Source organism: Typopeltis vanoorti, chromosome 11, assembly GCF_054136105.1.
Source record: "Typopeltis vanoorti isolate ZY-2024b chromosome 11, IOZ_Tvanoo_1.0, whole genome shotgun sequence".
In the NCBI taxonomy this organism is placed as follows: Eukaryota; Metazoa; Arthropoda; class Arachnida; order Uropygi; family Thelyphonidae; genus Typopeltis; species Typopeltis vanoorti.
In genome coordinates this window covers 26673838-26698579 of record NC_143559.1, presented here as the reverse complement: position 1 = coordinate 26698579, position 24742 = coordinate 26673838, and the positions used below count along the sequence as shown (strand labels likewise).

Here is a 24742-nt window from a genome sequence, read left to right as displayed (position 1 = left end):
CTTTATTTTAAAGAAACACTTTTTTCTATGTAGATTTTTTTCAGAAATTACGTAACGCTTTGAAGAAAAGGGAAGGAGAAATCATCTTCTGTAAGAGTGGGCGAGAAGCCTATTACATGATATATACGACAGCAAAGGGGGAAAGAGTATAAAAACTTGAAATACAGCTTCATGATTAATGGCGAGTGCTGTTGATGATTTACATTTTACTTATGAATAATGAGACGCCTCTTTAATCTGAAGCATTCCAAACAAATAAAAGTACACAGTGTACTCAAGGGAGAAAGAAAACAGTTGATTTAATAAACTAAAATGCGATAACACTCGTTATTATTCATCATTATTTCTTTGCTAAACAAATAACTGATTCGGTACTTCATTACCAAGGCTTTCTCAAGGACTACATATTACATAAAATATATTTAAATGCTTTCATATTATTACACGGGGATTTACCGAGATTCTATAGCATGGGGATTAATGATGACATTCTGAAACGGTGAGCATTCATGAATGCTCACCGTTTCAGCACTACGGCGGGACACCTATCGCATATAGCAAAGCCAGTCTTAAGATCATATATTATTTCATTATATTTCGGTTTTCTATTTAAATACACTTCGCAATTTAAAATATAAATAAATAATATTCATATTTAAAGAGACCTAGTTGAAACAAATGTAGTAAATGGAACATGTGTTTTAACATATGTTTTCATATTGGCCACTCAAACAAAGAACCAATGAGCACTGAATAACAGAAATCCCCTGCTTGGAAAAGTGTTGATGCACTAAAGATTGTAACTGGGCCGAAATATTTTTCGAGTTTTTAATAGTCATACCGTAGCATTTGCTTGATTAGCGTGTGCAAAAGTTTCATGGGCATTCTACATGCACACATTATTAGCGTTGTGTTAATACCGGTGTCTCCAGCCGTAATTTTTCCCTCTCTCACTTAATTCACGTAAGATAATTTATTAACATCCATACCGAATGCCGCCTGGTCAGCAGTGTAAATAGCGCTACTTCCGCTCTTCAAATAGGTAATGAAGTAATGACTTGAAAAGCTCCATGTTTGGTCTTTATAGCAAGGTTGGATTTCTGCTAAATCCTTAGCCCACCCAAGAGCGATAATGCGAGGTGAGATTTTGTGAGTGGGATTCATAAAAAAAAGACGCTGTTTAAAATACTCTGGTTTCCATAAATTAAGGAATAATGAGAAACTCACGATAACTCCAAAGCTGTCTGATGAATTTTTATGCAATTCGGTGAAAAGCAGTATGATATGAGATGTGAAAGAAACAGTCACAAATATTGTAAATAACTAGTTTAATTCAGTAACAAATTGGTACATGAAAACAATGGTCAAAAATATGAAATCAAAATGAGATTGTCAAAGTGCCTCAATAAGGAATATGGTTACACCTGAAGGTGATACAGAGCTCACAAATGTTTATAATAGCGATCAGGAGCTCATTCAGTAATAACAACCATTACTCTTGCAAAGCTCTCCTAGGTCACTCAAGGTTCTGGAAAGGGGGTTGAGAAAAGCAGCAGGTCTACCTAGAGTATCCCAGACATGCTCAATAGAATTAAGGTCAGGATACTGATCTGGAAATGAGCTGTCCAGTTCATTTCCAGATCAGAGCACGCCTGGTATTGTTTTGTAGGGAGAACCAGAGACACATTATCATCCTTCTAAGAGACACTTATGCTGGAGATAGTATGATGGTTTGGGGAGGCATCTCGTCGGGTGGACGCACCACACTGTATTCCTTAATTTATGGAAAGCAATATACTTTCTGAAATTATAAAAAACAAACACCAAATACATCTTTTAAAGCGTTCTGTGGGCTGGGGATGGGAGTGATGTTTAAAGTTTTGTTTGTTGATAGTGAAGAATGTAACATGTAAATCTACAACCCAATGAATTTTTTTTATAATTTCAGAAAGTATATTGTTTCCATAAATTAAGGAATAAAGAGAAAACTCGCGATAACTCAAACACTATATGATGAATTTTTATGCAATTCGGAGAAAAGCAGGTATGATATGAAATATAAGACACCCACAAAATTGTAAATGAATAGTTTAATTCAATAACAAATGGGAACATGAATACAGTGAAATACATTAAAAACAAGAGGTCAAAAGGAGATTGTCAGAGTGCTTCAATGAGCAATGTGATTATCCCTCACAACAGTGCAGCGCTCACAACGATATTCCATACTGTTTATAATAGTGTCCAGGATCTCAGTTGATAATAGCAACCATTGTTCCTGCAAGAGCTCTCCTAAGTCTCTCAAGGTTTACCTACCTAGAGCATCTCAGACTCTAGGTAGGCGTGTTTCTGCTCTCATTCTCCCCCTCCCTCCTCCTCCAAACCTTGAGAGACTTAGGAGAGCTTTTGCAGGAACAATGGTTGCTATTATCAACTGAGATCCTGGACACTATTATAAACAGTATGGAATATCGTTGTGAGCGCTGCACTGTTGTGAGGGATAATCACATTGCTCATTGAAGCACTCTGACAATCTCCTTTTGACCTCTTGTTTTTAATGTATTTCACTGTATTCATGTTCCCATTTGTTATTGAATTAAACTATTCATTTACAATTTTGTGGGTGTCTTATATTTCATATCATACCTGCTTTTCTCCGAATTGCATAAAAATTCATCATATAGTGTTTGAGTTATCGCGAGTTCTCTCTTTATTCCTTAATTTATGGAAAGCAATATACTTTCTGAAATTATAAAAAAAAAAAATACCAAATACATCTTTTAAAGCGTTCTGTGGGCTGGGGATGGGAGTGATGTTTAAAGTTTTGTTTATTGATAGTGAAGAATGTAACATGTAAATCTACAACCCAATGAAAAATGCAAGAACTGAAACAGATGTGATGCAATGAATGCTTTCATTAGCAAATGGCATGTTCTGCTTACTTAGTGAAGCAGTTAGTAAAAATGTTTTATCGTCAAAAGTCAAGGGATCGTGTCATAGTGGGAAGATGAGCGTCATCCCGTTTTCGAGTCCTGGTTACTCCACAAATATTCCTTTAAAATTACGACAGAGGGTTTTTTCAAAAAAATTATCGAGCCAGTGAATCAAAAGGTTAGTTTTAATATAGCAACTAATAGTACTATTATGACATATCATAAATAGACAGGTTAGTTGAATATTTTTGTTTAGAGTTTTATTCAGAAAACGTCTATTTTATATATATATATATATAATATATATATATATATATATATATATAATATATATATATATATATATATATATATAATATATATATATATATATATATATATATATATATATATATATATATATATATATACACCATCGGATTCTTTTTTTTTTAATTTTATCTTATCTCATTTGCTATTTTGAAATTAATGGTGGACAATGAACACTAGTACTAATGAATGTAAGAGAGATAACAATAGTTTGGACTATGTTGCTTTTTTTTAAGAAACAGCTGTTTTATGGGTTCGTTAGTGTCATCATTAGCAATAACAAAAAAAAGAGCCAGAACTAGCTTTCACTGACCTTACCACACACACACACACACAGACATACACAGAGAGAGAGAGAGAGAGAGAGAGCATAATTTAAGGTGAACTCTGATATTTACAAAAAAAAAAAAAAAAGTGACTGAAAAAAAGGAACCTTGCCTTTCCCACAAGGCAACGACTTGCCCCCATTAGCACAGTAACCTTCACGGCACGCAGCAAGTCGACGGTGTCCTTACATCTGCTGCCTTCCGTGAGACCAGATGGTTGGTCTGAGGCAGCTTTCCTAACCCCTTAAGTCCACCTATCGCCGCTTCCGTTCTTCGAAGGAAAGCAGCGACACAGTTCGCAGAGGGAAAAGACCAGCTGTCGTTAAGCCAGGTGGTCCTGCAGCACCCTGACCTAGGGGGTGATGTTAAGGTCGGAGGGATTTGGTGCGTTCTCTGTGTATATTCGCCTTAGTAAAAATGCACACTTCCGGTTTCAATGACAAAGGTGTAGAACTCTGTCAAGTAGACGTTGGGTGGCTGCCCTCTGACGAAGGTCATTCATTAATCGGTTATTTTTTTACGTATAAAGTAAATCAGATTTTTTTTAAAAAAATTAATAGCATAATTTTCAAACTAACTTACTACTTTCTTAAAATAAAGATTTATATGCACAGAATGCCGGTTATTGTTATTATTTTCTGAATAAGATATAGATCATATCTTAAGGAGAAATACGATAATAAGCTACAATAAAGACTGAAGAATAATCCATAGGCGAACAGGAAACAAAACTTAGCAAGAAACTTACTAAGGATGAAAAATGAGACTTTTAGAAATCCTATAAAAATAATAAAACAAGCCTTTTTATTTGTGTGTGAGAGCACGCTATAAATTCTCCTACGGTTCAAGTAACTCTACATTTCACAGGACTGTTTTTGCTATCCATGTTTAAGTGATATGAATCACATTTATAACGTACCTTACGTGATATAAATACACACAAAACTTTAGCAATATCATAATTTTTATGACAGTCTTTGTAGACCACCATCCTTTGTCACTGAGAGGCTAAACAATATGAAGTGCAACATATCAATAAGTATTAGCGTGGCATCACTTTTACACAACCGAATTTAAAAATAAGTAAATAAGTCTTATTAATCTGTTCGTTAATAATCAGCTGGAGCAACATGCAGACAATGCAATCGGAAAAAGATGATTTCAGTTATTACTCGAATCAAGCTGAAGTTAAGATGTGTGGTGTTATTCGTTCGCAACCTTTCGTGAGTCGGATCGTCAGAAAATAATTTATAAAATACTTTATAATAATAATAATAATTTTTATAATAATTTATAAAACTATTAAGTGAAACAAATATCATTGGTTTGACTATAATAGTGAGGAAAAGATTTAAAGTAGATTTCTAAGTTTTAATTTATATATATATATATATATATATATATATGGTTTTCTGTTTAAATGGCAGTTTGAAGAAAAACATTTGAAAAATCAGTTTATACAATAAATTTTGAAATTTAATGTATTATACTGAAATGCATGAAATAAGCATAATTTCCTAAGTTACCAGAGGGGAAAGAGAAGTAAAATCAGGTCATATTTTATTGGCCATTATGAAATACTACAGTGGAACATTCGATAACCATAGGTGTGATCAGTGAATGTTCCACTGCATTGTGGATGTGCTACTGCAAGTTTGTTTTTAAACATATGCCTGTTTCATTCATGCCACAACATATTTTTGCTCGAAATGAAGTGGTTACAATAATGAAGATATTGAAATTGGTAGTCAGAACTAGTAAAATGCATAGTGAATAAATGCTTATCAATTATTAGAATGACTCGGGGGGGAAAAAGTTCGGTTTCAAGTTTAATCTCTAAAAGAAGAGGAACCCTCTGTGAACAGCTAAGTAATCTTCAGTTGAAAGTACTAATAAAATGGAAATTCAGAGATTTCAGTGAAGTCAAATTCATGCGCAGAAGCAATACGAATACTAAGATATTAATTATCATTTCTCAACAGGTTGGAGAAGTGTGAACCGCAAATCTTAACCATTTAGATGTTATTTCTAATGTATGGCAATTACTTACGTTGGATGAACTTTCATGAAAATTATGTTTAAACTTCAACTGCTTTTGTTTTTATGAAACTCCATATCAGGCATCTTTGTGAGAAAAAAAAAATAATAATAAGGATGCAACAGAATGAAGGTGAGAAGATAAGCTATGAGTACGAGTTTTCAAGTCACTCTATCTGTGGGTGGAATCTTGTGTTACGCATGTCGGTTTAGCCAGAGTAGTGATTAATCAGTATGTGATTCACTTGTTTGTTTGTTTCCCCCTTCTTCTTCTTCTGCAGTAGTGAGTTGCTCTCGGATTGATCAGGGTAAAATCTAAGGATAATTTTATAAACTATGAATTTTGGTAATTCGTGAATTTATTTCATTGCCATCACAGGAGAGACTTAAACTTCTAGAGTAGAAGGCAATAATAATAATCAATTATGATAAATATGTGCCTAAATATGCTAAATAATCATTTATGTTTCCTCATATATAATATGAGAGAAACAGGCCTTTACTGGGGTATCTTGCATTATTTATAGAAGCCAACAATATACATTTTATATGTAATTCTTGAAAGAAAGACGAGGCATTTTTAGTACTGTGCCTTCCCAACTATTAAAGTGGTGTGATTCCAATTACTTAACTGATTTCAACTCCAGATAGTTTGCTGAACCCGGCTAGTAAATTCACTGCAATTTTAATTCTGAGCTACCGTTTCCCCACCCCAGGTCACCAGTTCATCCATTACCCCTAACTTAATTCCTTACTTAAGAGAGGGAAGACGCCACATAAGACATGCGGCGGTGACTGGCTATTTCCTATGTACTGCCGACCAACTTTTACGTCTCCCATCTGGCTGCAGAGGCACTAGCGGTCCCCTCAAATGTCTGTCATTTCCGGTGTCTGCATCTTCAACCGCTGGTATTGTGGAGCGTGAGGGAACCAATCGGAAATACAAGGAACGCACATGGAAATATCCCGTTTTCACAAGGGAGCGAAGAAGCAGACGGAAATGGCTGGAACGTCATTGTGGTGCAGACTTTGCCGCTGACTAGGGATTCAGTGATGATGGGACGGGGGGGGGATGAAGAAAGCAAGTTTGAATGTGCTAGCATCCGCATACCACCTAATTACCTAATACACTTTACTTGGAAATAATTTTGTACTTTGTATCAGTATTGGCATATGTATGTCAAGGGAAGAATAACAGAAAAAAATATGTAGATCGCGTTACTATATTTGCGAAGATTTACGTTCAATTTTTTTTGTTCCGTTTACTTCATTCGGAGAAAGAAAGCTAAGATTATGTAGTAAATAATATTAAAGTGATTAAACTCAACTTTTAATTTAGAAAAAAATGGTTTCGATAAAAATAAGAATTATCCAATATGCTAAAAATATTTTCAAATCTCCTTAAGGAATCTAGAACTTACGATTCATAGACCTAAAATACAGTCAACTTTAGTTTGCAAATTGCCAGAGGTCAGCGCTCTATTATCTCTCTCTCCACAATGGAAACGCGCATTTCCCACGGTTGGCTCTTTCTCGCCGAGAAATGCTGCCCGTTTCTTAAACAGATGTCAGCCAGCATTGTTAGTGGAACCGAAGAGGGTTTATTCTTGAAAGAAAGAAGGTCATTATGGTCCGATAAATTTCGCGATAAAAAAGTGCTGAATTAGTTTAAAACTGTTCTTATTTTTTAAAAAAAAATTAATTTAATCAAATATTAAGAAAAGAAAAACTATTTGGTTGTGATAATGCCCAACTATATGAAGAATAGAAGAAAAAAAAAATACAGCTGATGATTTGCTTCGGGTGTCTAAACCTAATACGTAATTCCTGAAGATTGCGTAAGATCTCTCTCTCTCTCTCTCTTACAAGACGTCATTTTAAAATTTTGATGAACAATAACTGTCTAATTATATTTGGTTGTCATACACTTGACAGATACGCTCTGGACTTAATAAATTTATTCAAAATAATATGCATTTTGGGAAAACGTCTTATTTTTACAAATCCGAAACACTGCTATGAATTGGATGGGTGGAAAGTAGGAAGAAATAAATTTAAAAAAAAAACATTAAATTGGAATACTTTTTGATTGCACTTGGGAAGAATATAAAAAGGAATTGCTACAAATAACAACAACATAATAAATGAATACGGAGTGTGGGGAGGGTTCTATGATTTTGAAGTTCAACTATGCAGACGAGGTGACATTATTAGCTTAAACTGTCCGAATAAGTTTATAAGAAAGTAGGGAAATTACTAGATTCCAATGAATAGTAGCATGATCCTGCAAAAACTGAACCTGACAAAATGGTGCGAACAGGTGAAAGGGAATCAATAATCAGTCAAATTTTTAGGAGCTACCCCATATGAGAAAAGAGTATTGCATGATTTGAAAGTTTTCGGATATTTAGAGTTAAAATAAGTTATATCTATAATATGTTTATTCTAAGAATGAATCAGCAAAAGACGGAGAGAAATCTTGTGTTACCTAGCAAAAGGGTGATTTGAAAGAAATGAAAAATAAAGCAGGGGAGGTTGTTTCATCAATAAGCCAGGACCGAATTTTACTGGCAAGGAAACTAACAAGAGGATTTGATTACTGCTGAATAACTGTTTGGAGATGTGTAATTGAAGTATAGGTAGATATTCTAGGTCCGCTAGCGTGTGAAATGCAGATCCAGTGAAATAAGTCAAAGCAGATATGTATCTTTTGAATTAAAAGCTACAGTAATATACACAGGATTACGTAATATGTGGTGGGGGGGTAGAAAAGCTGGCAGCAGATTTTCAAGAGATATAAGAACTTAATTGATGTCCTGTATGTCAAATCTGATGCTTTAGAAATGTCAAGAAAAACCACTTAAGTTTCTCGCAACTGTTCAGAGATGACATTTGTCTACAGGTGTATGATGGAGGCAAGATTTCTCCCACTACAATCCGGTTAACAGCAGCGAAATCATAATGGAGCCAATTTATAAGCTGAACTATTTCTTGTCAAGTGCAGGGGTTCACAAAATTCTGAACATTCTATTCCTTTGGTAAGAATCAAATGTACAGAAATAAGAGATACTTTGATGGTTAAAATTTACCACGCTTCTAATTTACGTACATGACTAGATTAATTAGGATTAGCTCTGTATGTAAAGAATGTTTAGGCTTTTCTATAACGTGTATATATGTGGATATACTACGTGTAAGTAGAGATAAGTTAAATTATTTTCGGTTGGATGAGAAACGCGACTACTTACAGCAACACAACGAAGTTCTCCTTAATTAATTATTTTATTTTATAATGACAAACCATACCACTTTACTTGATTATTTATGTAATATAAATTTATATTACACAAATTCATGCTACTGAAAACTAGGGTTTTTAATTCCACAAAATAGGCATTAAACTACACATTGATACATTATTTCTTAAATTTTAAACTTTCCTTCAGTAGTCTCCTTAATTAACTCTCATTTTTTCCCCTGCTAAATGAAATCAGCCGGTCATCAGACTGAATCTTAACAATACTTTGGACATTTATTTTCACATGGGTGTTCCGAACTTCGAGAATATTCAGTAGGTAACTTCCTTATCTTATAGTGTACTATCTCCCCTTTCCGAAACTCATCTTGGTTATTTGGCGCGCTTCTGTTCATTCACCCCCCCCCCCTCTCTCTCTCTCACACACAGTTTTTTGTCACTTCCGCAAATCGTTAATGACATACACCGAGCGTGCTATCGAGTCGTCAAGTGATCCGTAACAGCTGCACGCGCGTGTCACGTGGCTCCTGGCTATACTGCTTTCAGATAACGATATCCATTCATATTTCTTCTCTAATAGTGCCGGCCGTGTCGTTTGAAAAACGCGATGTCTTTCGGTAGAAAGCACCAACTCAGGCTTTTTCAACTGGGTTCTCATCTACTCAGATCTTCAAACAAACAGCACGATTCCTCGCCTGCTTCTTTCCTCATTTAATGTTCCTAGTACCCCCTATCTCCGTGGGTGATGATGATATTGGCTGGCTGTCTCAAATTACAGCGCCGCTTAACAGATTGCCAAAAAACGAATAAGGGCTTAGGATATTTGCCGCTTCTCTTATCCAGCAGTGAATAAGAGGGAACAGGTAATCTGTGGAGAAGCACCCATGAAACGAGAAATGATTAGACAATGATTGCCAAAGAAACTAATATACGCCGATTTGTGGAATGTCTAAGGAAAAATATAACTTAAATTATTACTGCATTTCGGACTAGTGCTGTCAGGATGCAGATGAAAAATAAATATATAAGAAAACAAGATAACCTAAGACTAGCTAAAGATATGAACATATGTAGCAAAAATGTAGGGAAAAAACTCGGAAACAAACCGAGAAATGAAAGATGAAGGTAGCAACTAAGGTTATTGTTATAAAGTCAGTGTAATTAATATATCTGTCAACTTCGTATATTCTCTAACCGGCTAGCATGTTCTGCTGGATGCTATCATCGCCTATGATACCAACTAACTCCCATTCAGTTGAAAGTTTTTAAAAAGTTTCTGGCCGTCTAAAAGGGATTCGTTGCAGGTCTTTCCGACTGAAGGATGAATATCACGACACCCTCATACATGCGATCTACTTGTAAAAAACAAAACAAATAATTAAATAACAATTTATTGATGTAATTATTTGTCTCCAAGCTTCCCCCCCCCCCTCCACTGGAAAATTTTCTGCGGACGCCCATGCTTGTATATATAGGCCGGTATATAAAAATGCAAATATATTAGGGAAAAGCATGGTTCCCATGCTTTTCCCTAATACATGGGAACCATGAATATAAAGTAAAATTGAATTACGAAGGAAAAAACGTGTTAGATTAAGTACAGTTAGTAAAATCGGACGAGGTTATATATAAGACAAACTGTTATGTCTTAAAATATCTCTATCACATTAAAAGTATTTTTCTCGTCTATTTCTAAGAGTTTTGAAGACAACATGTACATGCGAGTGGACATGCTACATAAGTCTATAAGTAGAGTACATATCAATAGATAACTGCTCATATTTAAGTGTTGCACCTGTATGTTTTTAGTTAATAAAATAAATGTCTGAATACGGAGAACATAAATGAAGAAAGACGGAATATGAATATATCTAGTGCAATATAAATAATGCAGTATGATAGTATATTTCTGAATTCAAATTTCCCAAGATGAAAGGTTCATAAGACAGAATTCTTGAAGAAAAAAAACATTTTATGCAATCTTTCTGTATTTCTCATTTATCACAAAGCAAGATTTGATAGATAAATAAAAAATATATATTAAGACCAATAAGGATAAATTTCTAAATAAACAAAAGAAATGCTTGTCCGACAATTAAAAACTGTAGTAGTGCATACTGGTAGATCGGCCCTTGTTATTAGAGCACATTCCTCTGATAGTCTGAAATAAACTGCTGGCCGCATTGCGAGTCTGCTAGATTTTCCCCTTATTAAATGGATACTCATTCCCGTCACTGCCATGTAAACAATATCAATAAAAGACATGGTTTCATGAAATTGAGATCTTTTCACTTTTAACAAATGTCGTTCCTATGATGAGAATAGCACAATAAAGCGGGCGTACAATGAAGTGCTCCGCTTTATGAGTAGACAAGCAAACAGTTTTACACTTGGGTGCCACAGACGGATACCTCGTGCATTATTTCCCCCCTATCCCATGTACTTCTGTTACGAAGCGTTCGGGCAGAAGTCACAGCCGACTGTACTCAACGTAGTAATTTTGGAGTACAGTACTGGCAGATGCTGGGGAAAGATGGAGGAGATTTTGGATAATTAAAAAGTCGACGTCATTTGTGCTCGATTAGTGGTGTGCTAAATAGATCCCTATCTCTCTGTTTCCCTTTCACTTAAACATATCCACATTTTATACCACATTCCTAAAGAGTTATGACTTAGTATACCGAGAAAGACCTGACAGGTTTACTGTGTGATGTTTTCTCTCTTACTGAGCTGATGGCTTCTTTATATACATTTCAGAATAATAAAATATACAGGGAAAAAAATTCTCTGTGGATTTTACTTATAATATTGAATAGACAAAGAATTCTCTGTTATCCATATCAGTCTTATCGAATGTGTTTTCATTTTCCAATATTTCAAATATAGCATGATAAACAAGTAGGGTTAACAGTATTTCATGTATTTAGGATGATTTTAATACATACATTATCAAACTGCTCCTATTCTCTCTCTCTCTCTCTCTGTCTCTTTCTCACACGAATTCCAATCCATTAATTAGCTAAAGCCAAATTAAAAAAGCCTGAAGTATCAGGCTATATTTTTAACATAATTTCAACATTTATGATTGTTGAAAATTACAACCATCTTTACTCAACTGATTCGAAGATCTTTTAAGAAAACGAGAACTCCAATTATATCTATGATGATTCGAATGAAAATTGACAGAGTATCAAAATTAATTTGGACGAAACTTGGTAAATTTATTACTTAATATAAGTAGGTTAAGTTTATAAATAAATCACTTACCTTTGAGAAAAGACTAATTGGGTATTTTTAAATTGTGCACCTTTCCAGAGTTCTCATGGTGGATCAGAGCAGTTGAAGAAAAACGTTTGAGAATACCGGTCCACCTCTAGACTCCTAGAATAATTGGAAGGGGCATGCCATATCTGTTGTAAGTGATAGTAACAGGTGAGATTTACAGTTTAATATTTCAGAAAATAATATAAATTGGGATAATTTCACGTAAATGTTGCTTACTTTTAAATACTTTTTAAATTGCTAATGATTTTTATATTTTTATCCACAGCAATGCATTTAAATTTAATAATGCTTTATTAGTGACAGGACTTATTGCTACATACATTTCTCGTGTGCAAAAATAATTCAGAAACCCGAGCAATACTTTTTATGATGAAACAGCCAAAGGTGTGTAATAGCCAAAATCATTTTAACTCATAGAGTTCTGAAAAACAGCACCGTATTTCAGGTCTTACTTCTCACGAGATCTCATTTCATTTTTTCACAAATACAATGTAAAACATAAATTCATCTGAAACAATTAGCAAGTTAGGTTGTTTTAAAATGCTGGTTAAAGTATGGCGTTCTTTGTATATAAGAACGAGTTAAGTATTCGAAAGAAAAAAAAGGAAATAGATTTCGTTTAATAAATGTAAAATACTAATGCAATTATAAATATGAATAATTTGAGTTCAGTCCAGTTCAGTTTTGAACAGAGTTTCTATAACCTTAATACCAGTCGCAGTAACGAAATAAAATCAGTTACCTCATAAATTAGCATTGGATAATGATGAACCGCCGGTGTTGTTTTAGGCAATTTACCTTAGACAATGCATTTTAGTTTATTGCAATTTAACCTTTCATATTAATAAGGATAAGAGCGCATCTGAAGGGAAAACCTACAAAAAGACTGACTTATAATTAAAAATGAAACCCAAAATGCTATTGAGTAAAGAAATAGTAAAATATAAAAACTAAATAGATTCCGTTTTCCTCAAAAGTTAACACGCTGCTTCCTTCTTTCTTGGTGTATTATACATTAAAGTGTTGGAACATATTGAACCAATTTTTAAAATAATTTTATTCTTAATTTTGATGGACACACAATGTGTGCAAGCGAGCGTACAATCACTATAACTGAAGAGTAGTCCTCAAATTTTCTATATATCATATATTACAATATAAAATTATACGCATATGGTCTTTAATCAGCACTTTAAGAATGGCTTCTTCAAGATAATAATTAATTAGCTCTCAGACCGCTCTGTTCTATCGATAACGAGACCTAACATCTGTGCACAACCCCCTCCCAGCACGTACATCACCAATCCTCATGTACTGCTCTAGAAAACACAGAATCCATGTTTAAGCGCCTTCACCATCTGCCGCAGCCCCCCCCCCCCCTTCTCTCTCTCTCTCTCTCTCTCATAGCACACAGTTTCTATAGAAACAACATGTTTATCATTACGAGCAGAAGCGCCTACCAGCCACTTAAGTTCAAATCAAATGCTTATCAGCATTGTGTGAAACCACTACCACCTGTGTTGTTCAGATGAATAGCGCAATGTGACAAAAAAAAAAAAAAAAACCTCTTCGAAATGTAGCATAAAATTTAGAATACTTTGCAGCAAAATAATGTTTAGTTTTGGATGCTCAACAAGAAGAATGAGGCAAATATTTATTTATTTATTTTTAATAAAAGATATTAAAAATATCTTTTTAATATATTTTTATTAAATATATTGAAAATATTTAATAAATATTTTATTTATTAAATATTTATTAAATATTTTATAGGGATTGTTGCTCATATAGTTTCCTAAATTCAAAGTAATATAGGATGCAAATATCTGAAACAGATATACAGCTTTATCATTTAAGTATTTAATTAACACTTAAATATCAGCGCAGAAAGAAATGGATCTTGTGCATGCCAATTGATGCACAAGATCCATCAATTGGCCAGTTATTGAGGCAAAGTTTTGAAGGCCGTGACTAAATCACTATGATTTAACAATGCCATTGAGTGCTGTTATACAATTTGGTGAACGTTTCGTATTTCCTTATTTTGAACCTTCTGTACACTAAGTGCGAATGAATTTCTCTAAATACTATTTAGTCCATTGCTACCATTTAAATATTCTCCACTGATCTCGTGTAGGGTATTTTTACTTCAATGAAGTGTGTGTGGGGAGGGGGATATTGTTGCAATTATCGCACGCATGAATCTACAGCTGCTCTCTTCGGTACTTTAGGAACGCGACAAATTGTCAGAGTTAATTACCATCAATGAACACAATTAGCAGTGGAGTGCGGAGTGTCAGCGATCATGCGTTACGCTTGCGGAAAAGGGCTTTGTACTGAATTGTCATAGAGGGGGGAGGATTGGCTAACTTCTCATAGAATGACTAGCCAACGGAAGAAGTTTACGATTTTCTTTCGTATTATGAGATCTCTGCATTTTCCAAGGCCTGTGACAAAATACGTAAACACCGCAAATCTAATTTCCTACGATGTAGAAACCATACAGTAGATATCACAAATCTCTAACTAAGATTTGTGATATCATTTCAGCTATGTTTTAAATCGGGCCATTTTAAATTAGAAACTTGCTTAAGTTTCTAATTTCTAATTTTTTTAAATATTTCTTTTAAATTCTAATTTCTATTTTTTTTTTTTAATTTCTAATTTTAAAACGTTTGGAAACGATACAAAATTATATTCATGGATATCAAATAACTGTTTACAGTACATACTCAAAAGCTCTAGGCTCGATAATTATGATAATATCATATAACAGTATTCGTGCGAACTCATTTTTTATGATTGTTTCGAAGTGTTTCCACATTGTTTATAGTGAGCATGATTTTGACAAACCCAGTGAATTTCCATTGCATTTCCAATTCGCATATTCTGTAATAATTGTTATTTATGCATTTTATTTTTAAAATATAATTGAAATGAAGCTTATTAATGCTGAATATTTTTATAATTATTTTGAGTACACTTATTTAAGAATATTGAAACATTAATGGAATTTATTTCTCATTAGCCTACCGTAAATACGACATACGATACGCTGACAGTATTAACAAAGAAAAAGACATATATTAAATAAAATGTATTCTGGTTAGTGTGCTGTTGATTGTGATGGATGATCAGCCACGTGATAAGTTAGAGCAGAATAACATAACCAGGACAACTTCATTTAATTTTATATACATTGTTGCAAAGTACTGAGATACGAAATTATATTATTTCAGGAACTTAATAAACACATGCTAACCTGTTTAATGTTTTGATCCAGTCTCTACAAGGAAAAAGTGACGGATCATGAAACTGTCCCATTCTTCGTTAATCATAGGGTGACTCAAGGTCGTGTGTATGTAGTAGTAAAATGATAGTAGTCACCAAGTTGGTTCATTTAACGAGTAGCAGGAAATTCTGACGATAAAGTTTTCATTCACTAAGTTTCTGTTGGCGAAACTGCTTGAGAAAGAAATGGGGGGGGACTAGAAACAAAACCAGGCATGCTTAGGCGACGTAAGGTTAATTTGGAATAGAGTCAATACACAACTAGTGGATAAACTCAAGCCATTCCAAAAATGCTATTTTATAGTTTATCTACATCAATCAATTACATTTCTTTCATAGTGTTTAACGTTAATCAGACAAACACTTAATTTTTTTTTTTTTTTTGTGGGAGGAAGAATTCGAGACAACTTTAGTTCCTGCATTGAAGTGTGATTTTGTCCTGCAGAAAAAGTTTTGTTTAATATTTTAGTTTAGTGGAGAAACATGATAGGAACAATTTTAATTTGCGTGGCCACCGATTAAAACATATTATCGATTTTATGTCCTATCTCCATAGTAATCCTCAACCTGTAAACATCTAGGAGCCCGTATGATTACCTTTCATCAATAATAATTCTTAAGAAGAAAGAGGAGTCATCATTCAGCATTATAATACTCCGTAGACGAACGGATATTCTATGTGAAAAAGAGAAACGCCCAATAATGTATTTCCGTTGTTTTTTTATACTTCTTTTATTTAAATTAATTACGTTAACGCACATTACAGGGATGTCTCTCTCTCTCGTGTGTGTGGTGTTAGTGGAGGGAGAGAAACAAAAAAGCGTAACAAAAACAGATATTTCCAATGAGAACATCAGTGGAAATCTACGCAAGACGATTTTCATAAAATTGTCTTGTCAAAATAAATACATATATATATATATATATATATATATATATATATATATATATAAGTTTTTTCCCTTCTTCTAACTGTTCAGGTTAAAGAAAATTGGATGAAAAAAAAAATGAAAAAAAAAATATATATATATATGTGTGTGTGTGTTCATCTTTTTTTGACTAACTGAAACAGAGATGAACATATCTAATCATCGAGTCAATGTAGCTAATGATCAACATACATATACACACACACACACACACGGATGATCAGTCCTTGATGATACCACGTGTTGTTATTCCTGAAAATGACTTCTGATATGAAGTCAGCTGCCATTTAGACTTCAACGACACGGTCCTGCTGGTGTTTTGGCACGTGTACCACTCGACCGTTTCTGCGAGTACTTGGGCAGGACTTCCGTATCAGCTGTCATACGACAGCCGGCAGATCTACTTGTTGCAGTAGCAGGTTGAGATGAGGCGTTATGAGGAAGGACTCCATATAGGTGCAAGAGGTGACGTTTCTTATAAATGATTTCATTAAGACAAAACCAAATGATGAGTCGTTTAAAATTACTTTATTCAGCACTTACTTTTAGAAGTAAGTGTTGTAGAATTCGTCGAAGGTGAAAACCCAAATAAACAACAATTTCGTACTCATAGCTGATTCAATAACACCGAACGTCCGTCCATCATATATTTACGAGTTCTTAAAGAGTACAAATGTCCACTTTTGAGAGGAACAGAATCTCCTTTTATTCGTGAGACCAAATAATTCAAGTTACAAGTGATTTTCGATTAATTTATGTTAGAATCTCGACAGGTAGCATAAAAACTTTGCGAACTGTGTAGACAATCGATTAATGTGTATTTTATACATTATTCAGCCTATTCTCCCAGAAGTTTCACTTTTTAAAACAGAAACCTCTTTTCAGGATGTAAAGAGTGAGACTGTTTTTTCTAAGTTTATGAAAAGGAATATTTCTGACAGATGTACTTTTTTTCCTTTGTTTATAATTTCTTAAAGCTTTCTAATTGAAATCAAATACCTGTATACAAAACACAGCAAGAATGTGAATGTATTAAACAATAATTGTTCAGTGCATTAGCACATAGACCGAATCTAAGTAGCGAAGGAATTATCTTCAAATATATGAAATTGAGCAAATATATTTGTGGAATATTCATAATCGGAGGTTTTTGAAATGATATAAAACTTACTGAATTTTGATGAAGAAAAAATTCTACACTAAGATGTATTCTAAGATTTTATATTCGCGATAAAAAAAATGAATCATCCTCCCCCAAACATCTTTTCTCATGACACAATGAAGGAACCCTATTTCTACAGGAACATAACAACCCAAGCTAATCTATGTTTCTGACAATAGCACAATAAAAGATGAGGGGGGAAGATATTGGGGAAAGCAATATATGCAACCCCCACGTCCTGTGTAGTCAGGCGTCTCTGTATCTCGTCCAGCAGACAGGTAGTGGCAGCTGCATGAGAAAACCGCCTGGGTCTCTCTCTCTCTTTTTCTAACACCTGGACTCTTCGTCCGCTCTCCCACTTCTAGAGATCATCCAGGAGAATCGTACGGACTAGATCAGATCCCGGTCTTGTATCGTGCGTAACGTACCAATTACCTGCTATGGCAGATGTCAATTGCAGAAGGCTACTACTACTTCCTAGAGTTTCTGTCATATAATGTGTACAGGATAAAATACATTTGTTGCGAAAATAAATTATTCTGTTTACTCATTTTTTACGAAATGCTGTTTCATGAAACAGCAATATGTGTGAGAAATGGAAAGGGGGAGAGGATCAAAATGTATTATCTGGGAAAAACTCTTCGCCATCTTTCCTAATACTTCTATAACTGTGTAATTTAACTTTAGGTGAAAATTATGAGATAACTTGCATCCAGAAACTTTAAATTGATATGTTCTTTTTAGATTAGTTAAATAACTGTGAATTTCAATTAAACCCATCCTCTTCATTATATCTATGTGAAATATCGTATGTCTACATTACATGATTTGTTAGCGTGTCTGCCCATCTGCTTTGCTAGTGAAAAATTCTTAAAGGTTTTTTCCGTCAGCCACACGATTAGAATCTTATTTCTTCAAACCCAGTCGTCAATCACTATCCATTATCGACAAAGCCATATTTATATATTAACATATTAACATAATATATTATTAATATATTGTTAATATATTATTAATATATTAACATATTTACCCACATTATTATGTGAAGTTTTACTCGTCATCATTCACAACTATAATACCGTATTCATCATTCACGATTATAAAAAACAGACCCATTTTGGAAAAGAGCACTTAGTGCATATTGCATGCATACTATGTACATGTACTGTCATAGACAATGAATGATGATGAAGCTCGAAAAAGATATGAGACAAGCATATCATGTTTGTTAATTGTATATGGTCATCGGTCGTTATATATTACTACATATTACTCTGGTTTTTACTCCTTCAATAATGGGATAAAAAACAAGTCGCTGAGAAGGAAAACCCTGCCACCACTGTACACATAACATGGTTATGATCACTATACTATGAAAATCTCGACATAGAACTCAAAATTCCATCATGTATTACATTCCATGAAATCTAATAAAAAAACTTTCCTGAGAATTAGTGAAAAGAGCAGGTGTAAAATCTCTAAACAGTACCACTGTAGGAACAGATCTATCTGAATTGGCATTTTAATCTTACCACGCTCGTTAAAACATTGATACGACAGAACCATTTATTGGTTCAGCTACAAATTCATTGAACTAACTGTTCTTGTTAGTAATTTTTATCCTTTCTAAAGTCCTACTTATCAGTATTTTCCAGAAATTATGAATTAAAAAATTATGCATATGTTTCCTCTTTCTACAGTTTGTATCTCCCCAAACTGCTACTATACAAGTTCCCCGATCCCTCGTATGTGCACATGCTATTAAAAAAAGTAGAAAGGTAGGAGTCAAATCTTTGATCTCTTTCAGCTGAATCCATGTTAAAGCTTCCTTTTCATTTTGCAGTCTCAATGGAAAAGTCAAAAGAAAATATCTTTGCACATGAATAATTTATATTAAATGGCTAGAGTCAAGAACTAATTTGAAATTCGAATTCCTCATTCGCATTCTTATTTTTCTTTATATTTAAGCATTGCTATTCCGATTCGTACGACATTAGAACCTAGCTTCCATTTCTTCCATTCCTTAATGGAAGAAATGGAATTTCTTCATATGAATTTCTCCTGTCCAGCAGAACAGTCTTCTGACAGTTCTGCTAGACAGTAACTTTTCTTGTTTGTGTTCAATGTAATTATCGATGCCCCAAATGATAAATATTTATGAAGTTAATTACTTTTCTTCAAGATATTCTGCATTTTCACGTTGTTAACGTTTAATATTTATACTTCGCTCAAAAGCTGAGACTCATTCATTTTCTTCTCTTTTTCCTCATTGCCTCATTCATTTATAAAAACATTTTCAGATTAATTTTTGCCTTAGTTAATGATTTTATGCAACTTCGTGCGATTTCTTTCAGACTGGTTATCTTTTTAAGTTGCAATTTTATGCACCTTGCATATATTTGGCAAACATTAAAATTACATTAAATTTCAATAACATCTTTTCCAGTGATATAATTTTAGATAATTATATGTGTATGAGAGGGAATTAAATAAATACATATTATTCTCTTATTCATTTAATTTATAATTATCCATATCTCAGATGAATAATTAGATATCAACAGCACAAGAAGTGCACCTACATTTGTAAGGTTGCTTTTGTCTGTTCCCCGGTAGTTATTGGAGAAACACGCACAATGGAGAAATTATGCACATACCATTATGTACACGCCATTGTTTTTACGAAATAAAAAGAAAGGGAATTAATTTCCTTTCTCATCCCCATCTCACCACGCCATTCTTACTCAAGAATTTCATTTGTATTAAAGCAAATGTCCTTTCGTGATAACATATAACGTGAAAAAAGCAGACATCAGCAACAATGTGCATTGTAATTATAATATATATCAACTTCATAGAGCTCACCGTGACTATTATAAAAAGTAGATTCATAAAATTCCACATTTCAGCATGTAATGTCTGGTGGCTTCGTCAACACATTAAAAAGCAGTTATCAGTTTTCATTACTTTGATCAAACTTTTTCTTTTGTGTTTTCCTTATATATATAAAATACCTCTCCTCCTGATAGAAGAATCAGGTATTAAGTGAAAGGCAGAATTTGCGTACATAATTCAGAAGTAAAGAATCGCACCGTGTGCTTTAGAAAGACCGAAATTTAAGATCTGAGATTACTGCAGTTCTGATAAATAATTTCCTGTCAACCGTTTTTCATTTTAATTAGCGTTCTAATTCGTCAATTAAGGAAATTTGCTGAAGCTAAAGTCCGTGGAGGACTGCAGTGCACGGATATTGAAGGCACCCAATAACCGGGAACAGAAGCGACATTTTCATATTGATAAGATGTTCGTATATTCCTTTTGAAAAATTTGTTACTTATTTCATAGGTATTGCCATAACTCCATCAAATAGATGGGGCAAAGTTAAATATACATACAGTACCACAAAATTCGCGATAAACATGGCTTCTTCATACTGCTTCAGGCCTTCAATAAGCAAATTGCAGGTATTACACCAAGAAATAAAAATTATCTGCCACCTTAAAGACTGCTTAATTACTTTCATGCCACAGCGAGATCCATACCCGATGGAATAAAACGGAGATGTTATCTCTAGGCTACCAGACCACAAAATATATACCATTACTATCCATTTACTAGCATTTTAAAGGATGGTTTTTCCGCCAAAACCTAAAACATCATAGCATTACAATCGTCTGTAATGCTATGATGCTATGCTATCGTTTGATAGTCCTAAATGAAAGCTTCACTGAGCGAAGAAACAAAACTATATGATAACTGACCATCCTTGTCTTCATATTACTCCTCGGAGCTCAGTTAAAAAATAGAAAAAAAAATAGAAAATAAAAAAAAATATTCATTTATATAAAACATTTCAGCAACTTTATGACCTTGATAAAATGCGCATCTTAACTTTTTTTTTCCACACAGTTGTAAAAGGAGTGTTTATCGATTCGATTAAACTATAAAGTAATGACAATAAAATAATAATAAAAAAGTCTTGGCCAATAACATATTTTGACCATTGTTATAGAGTTTTCTTTACCATCTCCAGATGTTAAGCCGAACCCAGTAGGTTGGCAAGACAGTGGAGAAGAGGGGGAAGAAGAAGAAATAAGGAGATAGAGCGGAAAAGTCTCGAAAACAGGGTAGGTACGGCAAGGATTTTCTGTTTGCTTCCGATCCTTACATCTGTCGCCTCCGAGCCAGCTGCGCTCTTTGTGCGTCTTAAGGGCTAGGCTCCCTTACATGGGACTAATTGTGACTGGCCTACCTTGTACAAAGACGACCATCGCCAGGCCACGCGACTCTTTTCACAGGACGCTACTGACCTTTCTTTTTGAGATTTTTTCCCCTTCGATATGTTATCTGAGTTAAGTTTACCGTGTTTATAATGTGGTCAACACGGACGTCTAGGTCGCCGCTCTCGTCTGCGGACAGAGATCAGCTGCTTGACGCGTGCGTGGCATGCCAGCTTTAAAGATGAGAACACATATTTGCATACTGTTCGCCAAGATTAAAGCGCTCCACATTCGATGTACACATCACATTCAAGAAGGAATCTCTACACGCACATAAGATGCAACATATTGTGGCAAAGGCATACATTGACATTTTCGCATACTTTCCATCGCTCATACAAGCGTTTCATACCCAACCACTTGTAGCGTAAGAAATACTAGCAAAAAAAAAAAAAAAAGTGGAGGCGTGCTTTGTTAGGTTTCGAGAGTTTTATTATCACGTCTGTTTGAATAACAGAAAAGGTAAACGATCTGTCTTTCATCTAGCGAGTCGTTAACCTTGGAAGGAAGCACGCAGGTGATTGGCAAAGTTTCTTCCATCTGGTCTTGAGACACAACACAGAAGCGAAGTCGTGGGTTTATTACACTACCTCGCGTTACTATTCATTCTATTAATGACTGATCATTGAAAGAGAAATAAAAATGAAGTATTCTCTTTAGAAAGTTATTCGCCTCACTCCTAGTGCACGTCTTCTTTCATGGCGATATTTATAATCATGAAGGTCTGCATTCACTTATTTGTTTCGCATCCATTGTAAATAATGCAGAATTCAGCAGCCAAATTATACAAATCATAAAATAAAGACAGTTGCAACATACAGGAAAAAAAAGACAACATAATACAAATTAAGGCATATAAGAAAGGACATGAGTGTTCATATTTCGATGTCAGTCCAGAACTTTGCACACCGCAGAGCAGCTTTTGCGCACTCAGCCAAATATCTGATTTTGCAAAGTTGATCCAGTTGTGGGCATAGAAAAAGATGTTCCATGATTTCCATTTTACCACACAGACAACTGCAAAGATCTGCAGGATAATATCTTTGCTTGTGGAATAGAAGATGTGTTGATTTTTTCAGGATGTGTTTGAATTTCTCCATCTTCTTGCATAGGCTATTCAAGCTTTCTCAAGTATTCCGGTCTAGATGCTTGTCAGGTGATAGCTCTTCTAACAGTGGCAGTTGGAGCTCCTTCCGTATGCTAGCGCTATTGAGTGATTTTTGCCAGAGTTCTAGATTGGTGGTTGCTGCAGCTTTACTTAGTGAGTCTGTAGTAGTCAGAAAGCGATGACATGCGAGTGGACACGTCTGACTGGATTTTGTCCGCACACTCAATGTGTGTAGTCATTCAGCTGTTACTAGCGTTCTTTCATTGTAAGAAAAGTTCTTCTAACAGCTAGTGGGGCTATATCAGAGAGCTGGTAGAGATCAGTCAACTTTATTGGTTTTAAGTAACTATGATTTAATACCACATCAAGTGTGGAAGAATGGCATGAATTTATCCATACTGTTTATGCATACCCTGCAGGTGAAGGAAAGAGCTGCAGTTCTCAAGGTATCAGCAGATACACCCCATTTTGACGAGAAGCATTCACGCTGATGAAAACATGGAAAATGAATCATAAAAACAATAATGAACTAGCATATTCCAAGGTGAGATAACTGATCTCATAAGGAGATAGCACTTGGGAGGATTTTTCTACTCTCTGTAAATCGGGTTTATTTCCCCACAAAACAGACAGGCTTGGCGGTAAATGAATGTAACTAACAGATATCACACACGCCTCATGGCCTTATTTTCCTATTCCGTAATTCTAACCCATCATAATTTATTCTACCTAATCCAGAATTATAATTAATTAATCTCAGATTCGTCAGTTTTTGCAAAACTTTAAATTAATTTTTCCATTTTCAATCAGTCTGGAGAAAGGATTGTATTCCTATATAAATGAAAAATTCACATTTTGAATGTTATAATCACTATTAATGGATTATTATATTACTGAATAATGGGATTTATACCTATTTTGTAGGTATAAACTTTGAAACGTGCAATTGCAATCACAATATGTAACAGTTTTGTGAGGAAAAAACTGTTTGTTCTAAGACCGGTTTAACATAAACTCCTTTCAAAATAAATTAAGGGAATAAAAAGCCCTTATTATTTTACAGCCAGTATGCGAAACTCTAAGATCGAAAACTACGATCTACGAGTTTCATACCGAAGAACTATCGGCGAATCCAAGCGTAAGTGACTGCATACTGGCTGTAAAATAAGGGATTTTTATCCCCTTAATTTAACTAACTTCGCTAGAAAAAAAAAAAAAAAAATATATATATATAGCCGTTTGGCTTTTCATCCTTTCAAAATACTTCTAAAGAAATAAAAAAATAAAAAAAAAAGAATTAATGGAAACGTATAACTGTAAAAAGGCATAAATTATTCTCTTTTCGGAACTGCACTATGATCCACTACCAGAGTTTAAGCATATTATCCCAACTTGACGATAGTGGCAGTAGAAGCAGGAAGACCTATTCACTGAGGTCATCGGGAGTCCTAGAAGATGAACATGTTATTGCCTACCATCCTTTAAAGCTATTAGAAATATATTTCTTCCTGAAGATGGTGGCAATTGACGAAAATGCTCTTCATAGAAAAAAAAACAGGCCTATTTGAGCTACAGCTGCTGATTATTCTCATATGTTTAGTTCAGCCACTTTATCTTAGTTCTCCACTGATGGTTTCTCACCCCTTAGGGGCACACGTTCTGCACGTCGACTTTGATGATCCCTTTGGCGATAATTAGCGATGTCTATAATTATCATTAACACGTTTTGCTCATTTAAATAAGTCAAGTGTCGTGATAATCGCAAAACAATCTTCCAACAGTCATTCATACAGCGGTATGTGACCTCCTATGCTTCACCAATG

General features: G+C 34.3%; 1 protein-coding gene across 4 annotated transcripts in view; it reads left to right on the top strand.

The window, feature by feature from the left end:
• LOC150101395 (uncharacterized) overlaps positions 1-24742 on the top strand; it is a 334623-nt gene that overhangs the window by 261125 nt on the left and 48756 nt on the right. For 2 of the 4 annotated variants that reach the window (XM_090400549.1, XM_090400548.1), the window contains exon 2: positions 12177-12293. The gene's annotated coding sequence lies outside the window, so the exon portion shown is untranslated. Of the gene's footprint in view, positions 1-12176; positions 12294-24742 lie in introns of those variants that run through there. The other 2 variants (XM_090400550.1, XM_090400552.1) reach the window with 2 other exon arrangements.